This window comes from Plectropomus leopardus, chromosome 11, assembly GCF_026936395.1.
Source record: "Plectropomus leopardus strain MGB_pleo_1.0 chromosome 11, ASM2693639v1, whole genome shotgun sequence".
Taxonomy (NCBI): Eukaryota; Metazoa; Chordata; class Actinopteri; order Perciformes; family Serranidae; genus Plectropomus; species Plectropomus leopardus.
In genome coordinates this window covers 21,120,361-21,137,325 of record NC_142186.1, presented here as the reverse complement: position 1 = coordinate 21,137,325, position 16,965 = coordinate 21,120,361, and the positions used below count along the sequence as shown (strand labels likewise).

At 41.7% G+C, this 16,965-nt stretch overlaps 1 long non-coding RNA gene across 1 annotated transcript in view; it reads right to left on the bottom strand.

The window, feature by feature from the left end:
- Positions 1–16,965, bottom strand: part of LOC148188255 (uncharacterized) — a 209,167-nt gene that overhangs the window by 111,995 nt on the left and 80,207 nt on the right. The window contains exon 5 of the long non-coding RNA XR_015778062.1: positions 14,827–14,936. This is a non-coding gene — a long non-coding RNA (uncharacterized LOC148188255). The remainder of the gene's footprint in view (positions 1–14,826; positions 14,937–16,965) is intronic.

The window sequence follows — 16,965 nt, the reverse complement described above, 5'->3', positions numbered from 1 at the left end:
GCACTTTGTATTTTTAGTACGAGGGATGTCATGGTCTATGCTGCTCATTTGCAAACGTTTTACGCGTCTGCAGCGTTCTTGTGTGTCACTGTCATCCAATCCAGCTGGCACGGGAGATCAATCCTGCTACAGTATTGATCAATGCTTTTGATCAGGTGAGATTATAGGTATTGCAGAGATATCAATGCAATGATGGATGATTGATAATGCAACCATGGTGATCGATCAGCAGGATATTGCTGATAAGACTCTTGCTGTACAGCCTGGCAATTTGCATTTACTGCTGCAGTCTGTAGGTCTATCATCTAATATTTGTACTGGATAGGTCAGATTTATGTTGCAGAACAAAAACACATCTAATTGTTTTTATTTATTGGAGTATTGTGCCGTATTCTTCACAGTACTACAGTATATAACATCAGAGCAGCTGAGAGAGTATTATTACCTGATTTTTTTTATCCCAGATGAGCTCACATATTTGATTTGTCAAAGACATGTCTACAGCCACATATTGTGACCATTGGTCCATCAAGCCCCCTCTTGGCGGATTAGGGTGAGGAGGGTGATTTGTTACCCTTTTGGGAAGCTGTCTTGGACGCTCATTTCCCCCTGCTGCATATTCTGCCCCTCTGCCACGAACCCTCCCTCACCACCACCCCTCCATCTTGATGAATAGCCGGCCGCATGAAGTCGAGCAGCCGATCTCACCACCAAGGTTACGGTAACCTGGGCCCTGCATCTGGGGGCCACCTCCCTTCAATAAGCACAGCAGAGAGAGGGAGTGAGGAAGGTAGGAGGGGAGTGGAGGTCTGTGCTGTGGTGGAGTGGCAGTGGGGAGAAGGAGCACTCCCAAGGATCCTCCTTTATGGGCTTTAAATCTGCATGGCAATTTCTGGAGACTGGAGCTGGATGGGATTCTGATTACTCCTCCTCCATCGCCACCACGCTCATCCTGCCAGACCCCCCCGCTCCCTAACTCTCCTCCAGCAGGTTGATGTCTCCCTGCCTAGCTTTTGTCACTGATCACCCAGCCCCTATATGCCCTGATTACTAGCTGAGCAGCATTATGGATTGCTCTGAAGGACAGGAGGGACTTATCCCAATGAATCGTGCTTCCTCTTCAGAGTACAGAGGAGGTGGGATTTCACATGTGAGAATATGAATGGATTTATTTGTCTGTAGATTAGATGGATTGGAGATTGGTTTATCGGCACATTTTGAGCAGTTTATCTGCGCACAAAGATATCTGATGGAGGGAATGGGGCAATTAGTGTGAATGAGCTGTGTAAGTGCACAGACATTCATAATATACTCTGATTAGGGCTGTGTGATAAAGAGAAAATTGACCAAATATATTAATATCAATATAGCAACGATATTGCAGGCTTGACTACTGGTGCTTTCACAAAATATTCACAAATTGAGAATCATGAAATAATCATAAATAATATGGATATAGGGGAGGGCAATATATCGTTTATACTCAATGTATCGCTTGTTCAATGTGGGAGTATAAAATCACGATATCGCGACATCAGGTATAATTTGTCAGGTCATTTTTTTAAGCCAGTTCTCTCACTCTTTCCTATGGCTCTCTCCCTCTCACAGGCATAAAAAGAAGACAAAAAGGACTCATGAACATGATACATGACACACACTCCTCTTCCCATCCAGACCACTCTCTTGGGTGAGAGTGTGAGCAGGTGAGGTGTGTGTTTTTGTATCTGCAGTACTCAAAACCACAACCATATAGTAGCATTTTGCAAACATGGAGGACAATTGCAACTTGCAAATACCACTAATGTATCATAAAACTTAAAATAAAAGCCTAGTCCTAATTACACGCCCAGTCCCTTTTACTAGTCGTGTGTGGATACACATTTTGACAAATAAATGTCTGTCTCAATTAAAGGCCTTGTCTGGTTGCCATGCAGTCTATTTTCGTATAAGTTCCTTGGATGCATAAAACTGCGTCGTTGTCACCGGAGATGACATTAGTGAACTGCTTAAATCACACATACAAATACCTGTGTATATGTTTAAACTTTTGGCAATATGGATATGCTACACATATTGTTAGCTTTGTAAGATTCTCTACAATTCAATCATTCAGTTCATTTTACTGAAACCATGAGCACCAAATAAGACAGTAATACAAGCATAGTAAACAACAGAGACGCAAGAATGAGACTTCAACAAACAATTTGATTGTATTTCCCATCTTGGAAGAAATAAAAGCCTGTCCCATACAGACACTTGTCCCAGATATAAGTCTGTTGGGTTCAGTGATTAAAGCAAATGATTTTACGGGTTTGAACAGTTGAACTGTTTGTATGTTTCCAGATCACAGTGAATAAATCATCATAAAATACTGTGGTGTAACAGTGCTGCAGTAACAGTTTAATTTTATGCTAAGTGTTAAAGCTAACCGTTGACCCAAATAATAAAAATAAAATTTAAAGCAAAAGCAAAACTTCCTGTCTAAGACGAGCCGGGTGCTTCATAATAAAAGCACCGGTGGTTCTGCTTTAATTAAATTAATATTAACACTTTGTAATTTAACTTGATTGTAAAAGTGCTTTCTTTTCTTTCTTTTTTTTATTAGTGTAAAGGTAGCTTAACTTTACTTACAGTGGCTACTTTATTCATCTATATTGTCACTGTACTTTATAAAGTAGTTCAATACTTTAATAGTCTGCAGTTTAGAGGAGATTTCAAAATATAGATATGCATACTGTATATCAAGATATTGCCAAAAAATATCGCAAAATTATTTATAGCCTATATTGCCCTGCCATATGTGGACATAATGATTAAGTGGATAAAGGTAAGAACAGTCCGATAATTATATCACTCTACTGTAATGCAGCCTTTAAAACCAGGGAAAGACAACACTTCCAACATTATGTTATCCAAAATCTAAGACAATATCTAGCCTAACATCATAATAACATTATAGTATCAATATATTGCCATGCCCTAATTCTGATTCATGATACATAGTAAAAAAAATAGAATACCAATACCTATTTCATAAAAATATACATATACTGTATAAAATTAAAAGCCCCAAAGCACCTCCAGAAACCCCATTTGCCAATTGCAAAGTACAATTCTCACATTTCTCATGCCCTCCTGTGACCATATTCCCCAACAGCCGGTGAACCCTCTCGCCTTTCCACGACACCACAACCTACTTTCTTCACAACTCACAATCTGCAGCCTCCACTTTCTCACAGCCACCGAGTCCCCCGCCCCTCCTCCCAACAAGTGGCCAACAAATAACCCACATATTAAAAAAAATATAATCCATATCTAGAACTGGAGAGTGAAAACATTCTAACTCTGACACTATCTCAGGCTCCCGCTTTTGTATGCTTTTATATTTGCACACAAAGCCTGAACGCAGCAGTTTTCTTTCTCTTTGTGGGGATGTCGGGTTTTCATCGCAGTCCAGCACCACTAGAGAACACTGTCCCTGCCAGCGATTAGAGCCCGAGGTACAAGAGGGCCACTTCACCTCCAAGATTAGAATGAAACAAAGACTGAAGTCTTCGTATTGTGCCAAGAATGGCAACAGACAGAAGAGGAGAATGGTAGGAGCCAAAAACAGACTTGCTGGAGAGCTGAGTGGAGTGACTTGTCCAAATAATAAAAAAAAAAAGATTTCAATGCCTTTCTAACGAAGCCATTTACAAAAGACAACAATAACGATAATACAATCTCATCACATCTTACACAGCAAAGAGAAAGCGCCCTTTATTTTAGCTTTGTGCTGAGAAATCCTGCTTCACACCCTCAGAGCTACCATATCAAGTGTAACTTGAGCATACAGATCACACTGCTACACCTATGGCCTTTGTTACCTTCTACTAGTATTGTAGATTCAAAGCACTCAGCCAGCAGGGTCAAGGCCTTGCTGTGTGGAGAGGTGAAGGCAACATGACCCGCCTCTGCCTATTCTACTGCTCTGCACTGCCGCCCGCCTCCTGCTGCTCAGCTCCATCCTATTTATTCCTGGATGTTTGTAACTGTATATGTGTGTCTGCATGTCCATGTTCCTTTTTTTCACTCACATCTTTTACTTGCTCAGTCAACAGGCCCTTGGCTGCCCACCACTGGTTGCTAATTGCTGCTGACATTGTTTGGCCTCTCGCTGCTTAGTTTAGGACAAACCCCTCATTCATGTGCTGCGGACAGCTCGTTAGGGCCGACCCCCACCTTCTACATCTCTCTCTCTGTCTCTCTATCCCTCTCTCTCTCCCTCTTTCACTGACCTCCTTAATTAACTGGTAAGGCGCTGCTGGGAAATTTGCACACAAAGGCCTGGTGTCTAGCCTGTTAGCCTCCCACTACCCAAACACCCCCTTTCCGCCTCCTCCTCCTCCTCCTCCTCCCTCTCTTCATCCCCATCCTCAGCCCGCTACTGTCGTAGGTCATTGTACAGTCGCAGAAAAACAAAGATAAAGTGATTCAGTACACACATGGCATTCGCACACATTCACCCATTTGTTCATTCTTTTCCTTGTCCGCCACCAGCCCCTCCTGCTTTTTTGCTTTCCCCTCTTTTGCTTTTCTCTCCATTCCCTTTCTGTGTTAATAGCGGACCTCATTAGAAAGGCTTGTTTGGAAGTGGTTCACTAGTGATACACTCTTTTAAGTTGCCTCTGTCTGTTTGCTTGTTTTCTCCATTTACTTTTATTGCTATTATTCTTGCTCTATCTTGCCTATTTGTCATGCCCTCACCTCCCCACACTCCTCCCTCTCCTTTTCAGGAAGCCCTTCGAGGCTTCAGCTGTTTTTGTGGTCCCTGCGGAGGGCTCCCCAAGAGCAGTTAGCTGGCTGTCGGGAACGAGGGCCCTCTAAAGGGGCCCGCTCAAGAATGCTGGGGGCAAAGAAGTGTAAACAGGTGGAGCCTCTCCATTATATGGGACCCCCTCTACACTCACACACTCCACCTCCGACTGTCTCTTTCTATGCTGATGTCTCTCACGCACATACACACACAGTCAAATACACACATACACACTCTTCTGCATTCCACCACCTAACCACCACTTTTCTGTTGTGCATGTGTGTTTTTTTCCAAAGCTAGCTCTCTGTTGGCTTTGTTGCTGTTGGACCACAAGACCTCCAAACAGCATCCCACATCTCCCCAGGGTGCCTTTTTTTCAGTTTTTCTGTCCATGGGCTCTGTGTGAATGTGTGTGTTTGCATGCGAGTGTGTGTGTTTTTGTGTGTGAGAGAGGGGTTTGAAGGATCTCAAGCATGATCGATATCATGGTCATTTTCTACTTGCTTTTCATTCCCACCATTGCTTCCTTGCTTATTTTCTTTCTCTCTCATAGGAAGGAGTGAAAATCCAAACTCTTTCCTGGAAGCTTTTTTTCCAACTTAAAAAATAAATTTTAAAGCTTTTCACATCCCAAGTTTCCAGTACTAACTCTGTGTTTCTCTCTGAAACTAAAAATATGATTTGTACATGGATTTAAAGCAAACTCCTGCATGTCATATGGTGGTCATTTCTGCTTTAATATTTCACCATTACATAAGAAAAAAATTACTTCTGATCTACTTGGCCACATTGTGCATTTGTCTTTGTTCCTACAAATCTCACACAGGGAGTTTGTGTGTGTATGCGTGCGTGCGATAAGGGTTTGAAGGAACTTCAACATGATCCATATCATGGCTATTTTCTACATGCTCTCCATTCCTAACATTGCTTCCTGTTTATTTTCTTTCTTTCTCACTGGAAGGAGTGAAAATCCAAACTCATTTCTGGAAGTTTTTTTTTTCCAACTTAAAGTTAAATTTTAAATCTTGTCACATCCCAAGTTTCCGATACTTAATAGAATTGTTTTTGTGTCTTTCTTTCTTTCTTTCTTTCTGTCTGTCTGTCTGAAAATAAAAATATAATTTGTACATTTATTTCAAGCAACTGTTGTACATCATTTGGTGATTGCTGGGTTAATATTTTATAATTAAATTTGAAAAAAAGGAATTATTTCTGACCTACTTGGCCACATATTCTGTTCCTACAAGTCCATACACTGTTTGTATGTGTGAGTGTGTGTATACATGCATGTATATGTGTGTGACGTGCACTCGATCTTGCCTGCAACAAACCACCGATGATGGAATCCTTTAAGGCAGAGGAGGGGCACAGGGGCAACAGTAAGAGAAAGAAACAGAGAAACTAACTTCTGTTCGCCTGGGGAGTACGATGCAGCCCATCTGTTGAAATTGTTCCACATATTGTGACCTAGATAAAGAAAAAAACTTCACTCTTAAAGGTAGCGCTGCCTTCGTGTGTGTTTGACACTTGTCTATTCATTTTATTGGTCTAGTTGTCTCAAAATAGAAGGCTTTTGCATAATTTTCACCTTTACATATGTATGATTTCTATAAATTAGTATTAGAAGAATGATCTGGTATATAACTAAATCAAATTAAATAAAAAAGCATTTATATATATTTATATCTGAGGAGCCGCCCTTTACATGTCCAAAGTTTAAATATAAACATTTCACAATGAGCAAAGACTAACAGAGCAAAAGGTAGTCTGCATTTTGGGGAGATGAATAGTGCTAGCTGCACTCAACTAGTCAACCTCTGGCTAGCCTAGATTGCATTGCTGCCTCTTCATTCAAAAGTGTGCTGCTATTCTTTTTTCTGTCGTTTCCTCTCTTTCCAAGGACCCCTGTCATTGTCAAAAGAAGATGCCCAGGGTTTTTGTAATTGACGGGAGGATAGAGAAGCAGGGGAAAAGGTTAAAAGAGATATCCTTTGCCTGAATAAGGAGGTAAAATTGACTGGGAGAGTGTCTTTCAGAAACTCCAGTCTGACCTTGAAGAAGGACCAGGAGGAGGTTCCTACTCTCTTATGGACCAAGGGTGGTAGGTTAAGTGGGGCCATCATGGCCATGCATTTACACGACCATACACACCCACACACACATACTGTAAATACACACACTCATACAGAAGCACATGGAAACACTGGTGAGAGTCCCCTTTTGTGCACCTCTCTGACAATATTATGTTTGTGCAAGAGGGACATTAATTTGCCGTCTTTGAAGGGAAGTGCACTTCTCAGCCATCTTCAGCCCACTTGAGGTAGAATTGGAGTGGAGTCCCCCCGTCCCTTCAATCCTTCCCGCCACCACCCACCCACTCATTGTCTCTGCTGCCTCCTAAAATGAGGGCCCCTAGGCCCGATGCACTCTCACCCGGGGGAGGGGGTGCAATCTTTTAGGTCGGCTAGTAGGTGATGGACTTGTTCCATTTGCTCCTTTCTTTGCTATCAAAGGTAGAAAATGTTTGTTTAAGGACAAAGTTATGGTCTAAAGTGAACTATTTTTCACTTACGAAGCCCAAAATATCCGCTTTGAACTTCATCACTGAACTGAATCAGCTTCATCAGAGATTATATGTATCACAGATATGGGTTAGAAAGAGCCTGCTACATCTACTAGGCTTATGAAGCTGTTATCAGTTTATTAAAAAGCCATGCTTACTGTGGCTCCAGTGGTTGCAATAATTATGCAAAGAAATTCAGGTGATGTAAACTAAGTATTAAGAGAAAGAAAGTCTGTGTCAGAAGGATGTCAGGGAAATGGTTGGATCAAACAAATCCAAGACTTTCACCCAAGAGCCCGTGGTTTGTGTCCCATGTGAAACCAAAAGTCAGTCTTGGCTTATTTTAACTGAGGTATGGGAATTTGTCACACAAAAAAACAAAACAATACCTCTTTCTAAACATAACTACATAGTATTGTAGCCTAAAAATAAAGAAAGTGAAAGTGAAACCTAACAAAACTGCTCGCGATGACAACTGATAACGGGCGAATTCATTGGCTGATTACAGTGTTCTGAACCTAGTAATACAGTGTTTCTCATATGGCAGTACTGGTATCTCTCAGGGTACCTTGAAGTAGTGCATGAGGTAAATTAAGTGCTTTTTGTTTTATTTTGAAAAATATAAATCATGTATAATTCCTAATAGTAATACAATACAGTAAGTTTAATAAAAACATATAAATGTAAGTTTCAGTTAACTACATTTTATTTTCAACATTCCTATTTTCAATGCAGTTGTAAATTGCTGTCAACTGTCAATTGCTAAAAAAAGAGCAATCACATAAGTTAATGTTTGTTAAATGTGTGTTTCTACCCATAATGCTTCGAGGTGGTTGGGAAGAACTTGGTTGATTGAAAAAAAAAAATCAAAGGGACTATATTATTGAAAAAAGTGTGAGAAACAATGTACTGGTAGATGTAGCAGCCCCCTACTAACCCATATCTATTAGGCTGATAACAGCTGACAATGGCCATTAAATTGAGTGACAACATTCGAAATGGGTGCCCAAAATCACAGATTAGAATTAAACATTTTTATAATTTAGCATACAGCAACCTCTGACCTTGATATCTTAACATCTTTGAAGGCATAAAAAAGCTTAGTAACAAGACACTCTCTAAAAGAATGGGCAGATCTCTGAAGACATAAAAAAAGGTGTAAAAAGATTTTATGTGGGATTTATCTTTCACTGCACTTTTGATAAAGACTTATAACATGGTTCCTGTCTCTTATGGCAATGTCAGTATGGTCTATGAAGTCCTTTAAGCTAATTGCAACAATCAGACTACATGACCTGCCCCTGGTTCCCCTTGAATCAGAAAGTACTTCCAGAGGCCACGCAAAGGCGTCACCTCAAAGTAGGAAGTACAGGAGACACGGTCATAATTACAGCGCCCTATGCCGCCTTCTCTTTGTCGGCCGCAGCGTGCCAACATTAAATTTTAAGTTTGAATGTGATTATCGTGTGGCATTCATTTTTAATGGGCTTTGCCTCTATGTGTTTTAGCATGCGGCAAGGCCCAGCAAACGGCTGACTCAGACTCTTTTTTCGCTGATGGCGCATATATTTCGCATATATACATGCACTGCTTATTCCTCTCTCTCGCCGAGCCCTGCTCGTCTTCCTCCTTCTCCTGCTCCTTTCCTACTTTCCTTCATCGCCATCGCTTTAACATTCTGCTGGAAGGAGATGGGTCAAGGGGATAGAGGGTGGGGCAGTGCCCTCAGAGGTCTAACTAACCAATGTGGTTCGCCAAGGTTTCACTGCATGTCCTTGCTGCCCTTTGTATAGATGAACTAGTTCAGAAATCAAGTCCAGCATCTGGATGAACTATTAATGACTTTTATGAAATTACAACAAGGTCAGTATTTTTCATGTTCTAAGAACCAGGCCAAGTCTGTAAAAATATAAGTCTTTTCTATTTTACTCTATTCTATTCTAATTTGTCAGCATCTAAAGCTAGGCACGCTGTCTGACCCACCGTGCCCCTGATCCAATCTGTCAAAGAAAAGATGAAGGCTGACTTGGGGAAGATGTGGGGCCTGTAATGAGTATCCCTCCCTCATATAAAGTAACCAGTCAGACTGTAAAAACATGTTACCTATATTCTACAGAGACTTAATAATGCCTGTAGGGGGGAAAAAAAGAAAAAAGAAAAAGAAATAAAGGAAGGGTTCATGTGAATCACAGAGGGAGCGATAAGGCCTTTAAATTAAAACAGATATACAGCCAGTCCGGTATGGAAATCAATAACATATTATTAACCGAGAGGCCACCCAGAGAGATAGGTGAGGCTTAAATGCATATATATTCATAATAACAATATTGAGATATATTATAAATAAAAGGAAAAGGGGAGTAAATACCAAGCTGGCTTTTATTAGCTGCCAGTCTCCCTGCCAATATGTGCCGTGACTTCGCTGTCCAAAACTGTAACTGTCCTACGCCAGATCAAATTAGAGAGACTGACAGGCAATAAGAAATTGGTGAAGTTAAACGTGTTTCCTGCAGCCGGAGCTCTTTGAATATTAGTGCCATGGTGTCACAGGGTAGCAGGGGAAGGGGGTTGGGTTGGGGTGGTGTGGCGGAGGGAGACAGAGCTAAGGTAACTCCTGATAAAGTTTTATTAAAGCAATGTGCATTTTTCGTTCCCCTTTTTCTCCCCCTTTCCCTCCCTCCCTGCACTCATTCTTTGCCCCTAGATTCTGATAAGCCTTGACAATGACACTGGCATCCCAAGGACATACAAACAGCTCACTGTCACTCGGGTTTCTCTCTTTGTGTGCTGTGTCCACAAAAAGCGCCTAGGCTAACTGCCACACTGGTGCAATCTTTTGACTATTGCTCTGATAAAACTCACAAGACAGATCGTGAATCCAAATACAATCTATCTATTATTATCCTGAAATAATGATAAAACATACTTTAGAAAAATTATGACAAGTCATAGGTAGGGATGTCCTGATCAAGTTTTTTTTGCCCCTAATCCCAATCCGTTGTATTATTGAGTATCTGCCAAAACAGAGTCCAGATCCAATACTTGTATTTAATATAATTCAGCTGCACAATGCACACTTTACGATTTTTAAAATGATTAAAACCAATTTAGGGTATATGCTTAACAGTTTAATAGCTCAACAATACAATACCAGAAAAAAATGTCTGCAGTAAACTAAAAATATTTGTATATGGCTTTTATCAAAACTCCACTGAGTGCAGCATTTGTTTTTTTAACAACATAACAAAGTACGCAAACTAAAATGTGTCATCAGACATTGCTCTCAAATCTACTTTGTGCAGCATTGTAATAAAAGTACAAGGCACTATAAATGAGTAATATATTCACAATTCTACTTCAAAGTAGTGTTACAGCTAAACTTTAACATTCATAGTCACAGCAAATAAAAATCAGTCAGAATTCAGCTTATGGCAGCATCATAGTTAAACTAGTTTAAAAATGAACGACAAAAATCTCAATACCACTTAAAGTGGAGTAGCAGTTTCAGTTGAACATGAAAAAAAACAGCTTCTACTTATTGGAGCAGCAGCATTACAATAAAACCTGATTATCTGTCCAAATTGTGCTCTCAGTTTATGACACCTGTGGGACAGTGGGCGTTAAAATAAGCGTATAGGATCGGGCGTGGCACATGCTCAAATAACCGATCCTGATCAATTAAAAAGTGTGTTGATCAGGCCCAATACTGATCCCTCCCATCTGATAGGGACTTCCCTAATTGTAGCAAAGATTTCAGTATTACAGTTCAGATTATTTGAGTCACTGCAGCAATGGTATGACATCATCCATAGTGTATCCTCTGTTCACTTTTACTTCCTTTCCCACCGACTCTCCTTTGTTTTTACGTTTCCCCACCTCCCTCCTTATTTTCCCCCTTTCTCGCTCTCTGTCTATTTCTTCCCTCCACCTCTTCGGTCTGACTTTTGGCATGAGGCCACACATGAAGCACCGGTGGGCCTTTTTTATTTTATTTTGGGAGGACCAAAACAAAACCCACTCCATACCCAGATGCAGTTTGACTGTGCCGAACAGTTTGTTTTCAAATGAATAGCTGAGAAAACGCGGTGGCCTTTTGCCCAGCATATATACCAGTCTCCCCCTCCCACTGCTATGACTGCTATACTTCCCAGCAGGTCCATCATTTCTATTCTGTCTTTCGCTCTCTTCCTCTTTCTGTATTTCTGACTGGCTCTTTGAACCAAGCATGGGGCCCGGTGCCATTGTAAGGCATGCCTTCTTCCTTCCATAGTTTTGTCTGTGTGTTCTTCAGCCCCATTGAGGGCTCCCCAGCCCTTTTCCAGAGTGCAGCTCCTTTGTAGCCTCCAGAAAGGCCTTCATCTTGCACTTGTTTTCTTCGAGCCCACCCCCACCTCACCCACCACCCCTTCCTTTTCTCTTCACCCTCCTGCCTCCCTCCCTCCCTTCAGAAAAAGACAGGAAGTGAATGCAGATGTCAGACCCACCTGAGCTCATTGCTCATTCTCTCTTTCTCTCTTCTCTCTTTCTCTCTCCGACACATTCCCTCTTACTTGCTCACTCTTTTTTTCCTATAGACCCCTGTGGCTGAAGCAGTTGCTACATCACACACCGAACACATTGACATACTGAACCTCACAGTGGAGGCTGTCCATCACAATAGCAGCACGCTTGTTTGTTGTCTCTCTCTGTTGCATTGCTGTCTAAACCTGTACTTGTCTATGATGCTACAGCACGCAGGCAGGTAAACGATCGTTATCTATAGTCTTTGCCTTCAGGTAAAGCTTCCTACAGAATATGAGATTTTATTATTTTTAGAAGTTTTAGTACAAGTCGTACTGTGCCACAGGATCTCATGAACTTCGGTACAACATCCAGTTTGATGTATGCAGACTGTAGGTTGACAACACCTACTGAACCACAGGCTATGACGTATGTTCAGCGATGTCAGTGTGCAAGAACAAAATGTCGTCAGCGTGTATTTTCCATCTACGCTGCGTGTTAAGAGAAAAATAAAAGTTGAATGGTTATTACACAAAGGTCATAATAGCGGTCACACAGTGAGATGATCATCCCAAATTTCTGACACTGTCACAGTTTTATCCCAGGCTGTCACCACAGCCACCCTTGAACCTCTGTCACTGTGCGACGTAGGACGTTAGAGCCAAGACCAAAGATATTGCCACGTTTCTTTCACAGTGGTCATCTTTCATCTGGGACAGCCAAAAATCGCACAGTGTATACCGTACTTAAGAGAGGAAAGTATGGATTTGATTTTGTGGATGAACTAATAATATCTGATCAGAAGGTTTCACAAATGTGCAGCTCTTCATGAATCTGGAAATATTCCTTCAGTCAAAATTAATGGAGAGAAGGTTAGGAAATCAGACACTAAAGACCTCAATCAATGCCTGTCTACAGGTATCTATCAAAGGAGAGAGGATGCCCTCAGCAGAGCGGTTACTGGAGGGCAAGAAAAACAGAGAAACAACCCTCCCTGCCAGATAGTTCCCTGTTGACTTGGCACTGATGTGCAACCACCAGGCCTCCTCAAAGCCCTGTGTGTGTACTGCGGGACATATCCGCTGCCTGGCACCACCCACAATCCTTGGCATCGTCCAGAGAATAGTACGGGATAGTACCCGCACTGCCCCAGGGATCAGGGCAAGAGGGCACGCTGCCTGGTGCAGACACATGATGGGCGTCTGGCTCCTGTCACGGTGCCCACTGCCTGGGCAGGGCATGGGAGGGAAGGGGGGAAGAGGCCTGGCACAGGGCACCGGCAACTGGTAAAGTTGGCACAGGGGGCACATAGCATTCTTTCACATGCCATTGTGGCATTCAGACAGGGCGATTTTTGGCAGGAGCCCCTGGTCCTGCTTCTGTTGTCGTTTCAGGCGGTCCCTGGATCCCCAAACTGCAAATGAGCCTGGAATTTAGCATGCAGTCTTTCAGCAATGTGTTGCTATGACTTCTAATGGAGGGCAGGACAGAAGGGTCAACAAGACTTTTGTATAACAGAGCTTTAATTGAAGGGTAAAGTCAACAGAATTTCACTGCTAATTGCCATCTCTGAACGCCTATCCAACCCGACTCCCGAAGAGATTGGCAGAAGATATGAGCCATGTGTGTGCCCTCAGTGAGAAAACAGGATCAATCAATCAACCTGACCCAGTGCCTCTAAATAGAAAGACAAAGAAGCTGCAGAGCAGTGTGGGAAGTCTCCAAAAAATGTCATGAAGCACTTGTAAACACAAAATAAGCTGCATCCAATCCACTTCTAAATACACTACAAATTGTCCTCTCATAAAACATAATGCTGGCAACAGGAAAATTATTTGTGTTATGTTCTTGTTGATATGAGTGGTAATTTGGCTACCATCTGAATCATTCCACGTTTGTGCCTCCTTTTACCACAACACCTGAGCTATCCCATGAGGCAATGCTGCTGCTGCTGCTGCTGCTGCTGCGGCGGCGGCTCTAAAGGTAAGCATTGTGCTGTCTGGGGTGTAAAATAAATAAAGGCAGTGGACAGCAAGATGAGGTGGGGGTTGCAGAATGCCAAGGATTGGTGTGAGGAGAGAGGAAGGAGGGTGTTCATGAAAGACAGAGCGAAGGAGAGAAAGAAAGATTGTGTACGTTTGTGCGTGTGTGCGTCAGTAAAAGAGAGAGAGAGTGGGAAAAAGCAAAAGAGGGAGACAGAGAGGGTGTGTGTGTGTGTGTTAGTGTGTGTGTGTATGGGTACAGAGATGGATCACCAGCGCTTGTATCTTCTCCGCGGCCATGCCTAGCAGCACGTCAGCGGCAGCCTCCATTTACATTAGGGAGATTTAAGCTGTCTCAGGCAATGGTGACAAGTCAAGGTGTTTCACTTTAATTACACTGGGCAAGGTCACCCCCTAGCTGGCTCACCCTCACACGAGAGGAAAAGGAGGAGGACGACTACGAGGAGGTGATGGTGATGGTGGTGGGGTGGGGGGGAGTTGGGCGAGCTCACGCCTGTATTTACATTCTCATTTTCAGTCCCCCCACCCCCCCACCCTCCACCCTCCAACTCACCATCCTTTAATACACCGCCACTGACACACCGTTCAAAGTGCGCACCATATGCACACACACACTGGAGGCACAAGTAAAAAATAAGGTGGCCATGGATTTAAAGAGAGAAATATCCCGAAGATAATATACATCAAGGCACGCACACACACACACACATACACACTGTACACAAACAATACATTTTTCAACCCTCACAAACAGCATACAAGCGTACACAAACAAGCAGACATTCCCCGGCAAGCCCGTTTGTTCCAAATAATCCCTAGTGACAAAATAAACGCCATGGTGTATGAGGTTATAGCCTTAATGGCCCATACGCCATTGAGGTGACATAGTGTATTACACACCCTTAATATGACACCTATTGCCTACTGTGCTTTTAGCCAGGTCTCTCTGCCTTTTTTCTCTTTACCTCTCTGCTCTGGCTTGTCTGTCCCGGGGCCATGGTGTTGTACAGTGGAACTGACAGGTCGGGAGTTCACAGGGTGCCTTTATGGTGGAGTTAACGCTGTCCTGAGAGGCCTGCACAGAGGGAGAGGAAAGAAGAAGAATTACAGTGAGGCAGTGCAAAACTGAAGATGCCATATTTAGAGTTCTTCTTTTTTCCCAACATAATGTCTATCTTTGTCTTATTTTTGGACTTTTGGTAGACTTTCTTCGATGTATATTATATTTCTTCAACTCACTATCTGTTTCACTATATCAGGGTTCCTACAGCTTAAGGTGAGTAAGATTTATGACTTTCTTAATACCAGTTTTCAAAAAAAGACATCAGTTACTCAGGGTTAGAGACAATTTTGGCATGATGTTGTGACATAAAACATGAATATTTTGTGCCGTAGTGGAAACCAGGATAGAACAGAAATGGGAAATACTTGTTGAGTTGTTTGCAAGTTTTTGGGGGGAACAATTTTGTGTTTTTCACTCTGATTTCACTACCTTGATTGCCATCATGCCAAGTTTGAATTTTTTTAAAATTTACACCAAGCCTCATGAGTATTGTGTTGTGCTGGTTTCAGCCATGCCGTAAAATTTTATATAAAGCCAATTTTTGTTTAATTTGCACTTCCCCATGTCGTGCAGGATACATTGACAACAGGCAATGGATCATCTGCTCTGAACATGCAGGCTGAAAACGAAATGAGAGTGTTATTGTTAGTGTTATTTCTGCTATCTTGATCTGTGTGTCATTTATATGAGACGCATTTTGTTTTGTTATCTATTAATTTGAGATATTACCATGCAATTTTAGAAAAAAAAATCCATAAAATCTATATTTTCCACGTCTTAGTATTGTTAAGACTTTTGACAGATTGATTTAAGACATTTAATATAAATTAAGGCCTTTATTTTAGATTAATGAACTTTTAAGACTGTTTAATGATTTGCAGGTTCCCTGTATATGTACAGATACAGTAAAACTGTTTTGACTTTCTTACTTAAGGGGACTCACATATAAACTGTATGTGTTTAAGTGAATAAATACATTCATATGAATCAGATCAGAAAATGTTTTTATACATCAGTACTCATCTGTACAAATAAACAGTAATAGTAATGATACGGATTTTAACATATAAAATATATCTATTAAAAGTTAAATTTGCAACAGCATGCTTCATCTGGCTTTAAAAATGTCTTATGTTGAGGCGTGCAGGAATAAATGTGTTTGACTTAATGGACATGTATTTGAGGCTTTTATAAAAATAAAAAAAGAACACATTGACACGTTAAGTGGATTTTTACAAAAATCAACTAAATCTTATTCTAGAGAACACACTCTATAAGCCTCTGTCTGTAAGTCCACACATGCTCTTAACCCTCCACTCATTTCTGTGTTTTCCACAGAGATTTGATGTCAGGCTGTCAGTTAAAAGCAGCCTTACCTTTCTTATCAGCATCACAGCTTTACCCGTGAAAACTGCAGTCATTTAAAAAAAATAGAAGAGGCAGGAGGGTGGGAGTGAATGAGAGAAAGGGGAAAAAAGAAGAGAGAGAGGAGGGAGAGGCAGAGAAAAAGAAGGAAGTGCCTTCGGGGGAAGTTATTAAAGAAGGTGCAAGCTGGCTGGCTTGGCAGCAGTTCAAAGGGGGTGGATCCCCTTGCCTCCCTGCACCCAAATGGCAGTTGCTGGCACCACCGCTAAACACACAATGCCTTGTGGCAAAACTGTGTCTTTCATTGACAGATGAGTGGGGCAAGGAAAGGAAGGAGGGAGGAGGGAACACAAAATGCTGCTATTCGCTCTCTTTTTTGAGGTGTAAAAAAAAAAAAGACTTAACCTGAAAGAGGTGTTAGCCCCCTAACCAGCAGTGAAAGGCAAAGCTGCACTCACACACACATGCACACACACATCCAACACAAAGAAAATGTGGTTGTAGCCATTGGTGGAGGCACGAGTGTGGGAAGGTGTAAAGTATTATGAGATGGAACAGTCAGTTTTGTCATTTCGTCATCATTATAGCTGGCTAGGAGTACAAAGAATCAAAAATGATTAGAATGATAATAAAAAAGAAGGAGGATTCAGCTGAGAGTCTACATAAGTTTCATCTT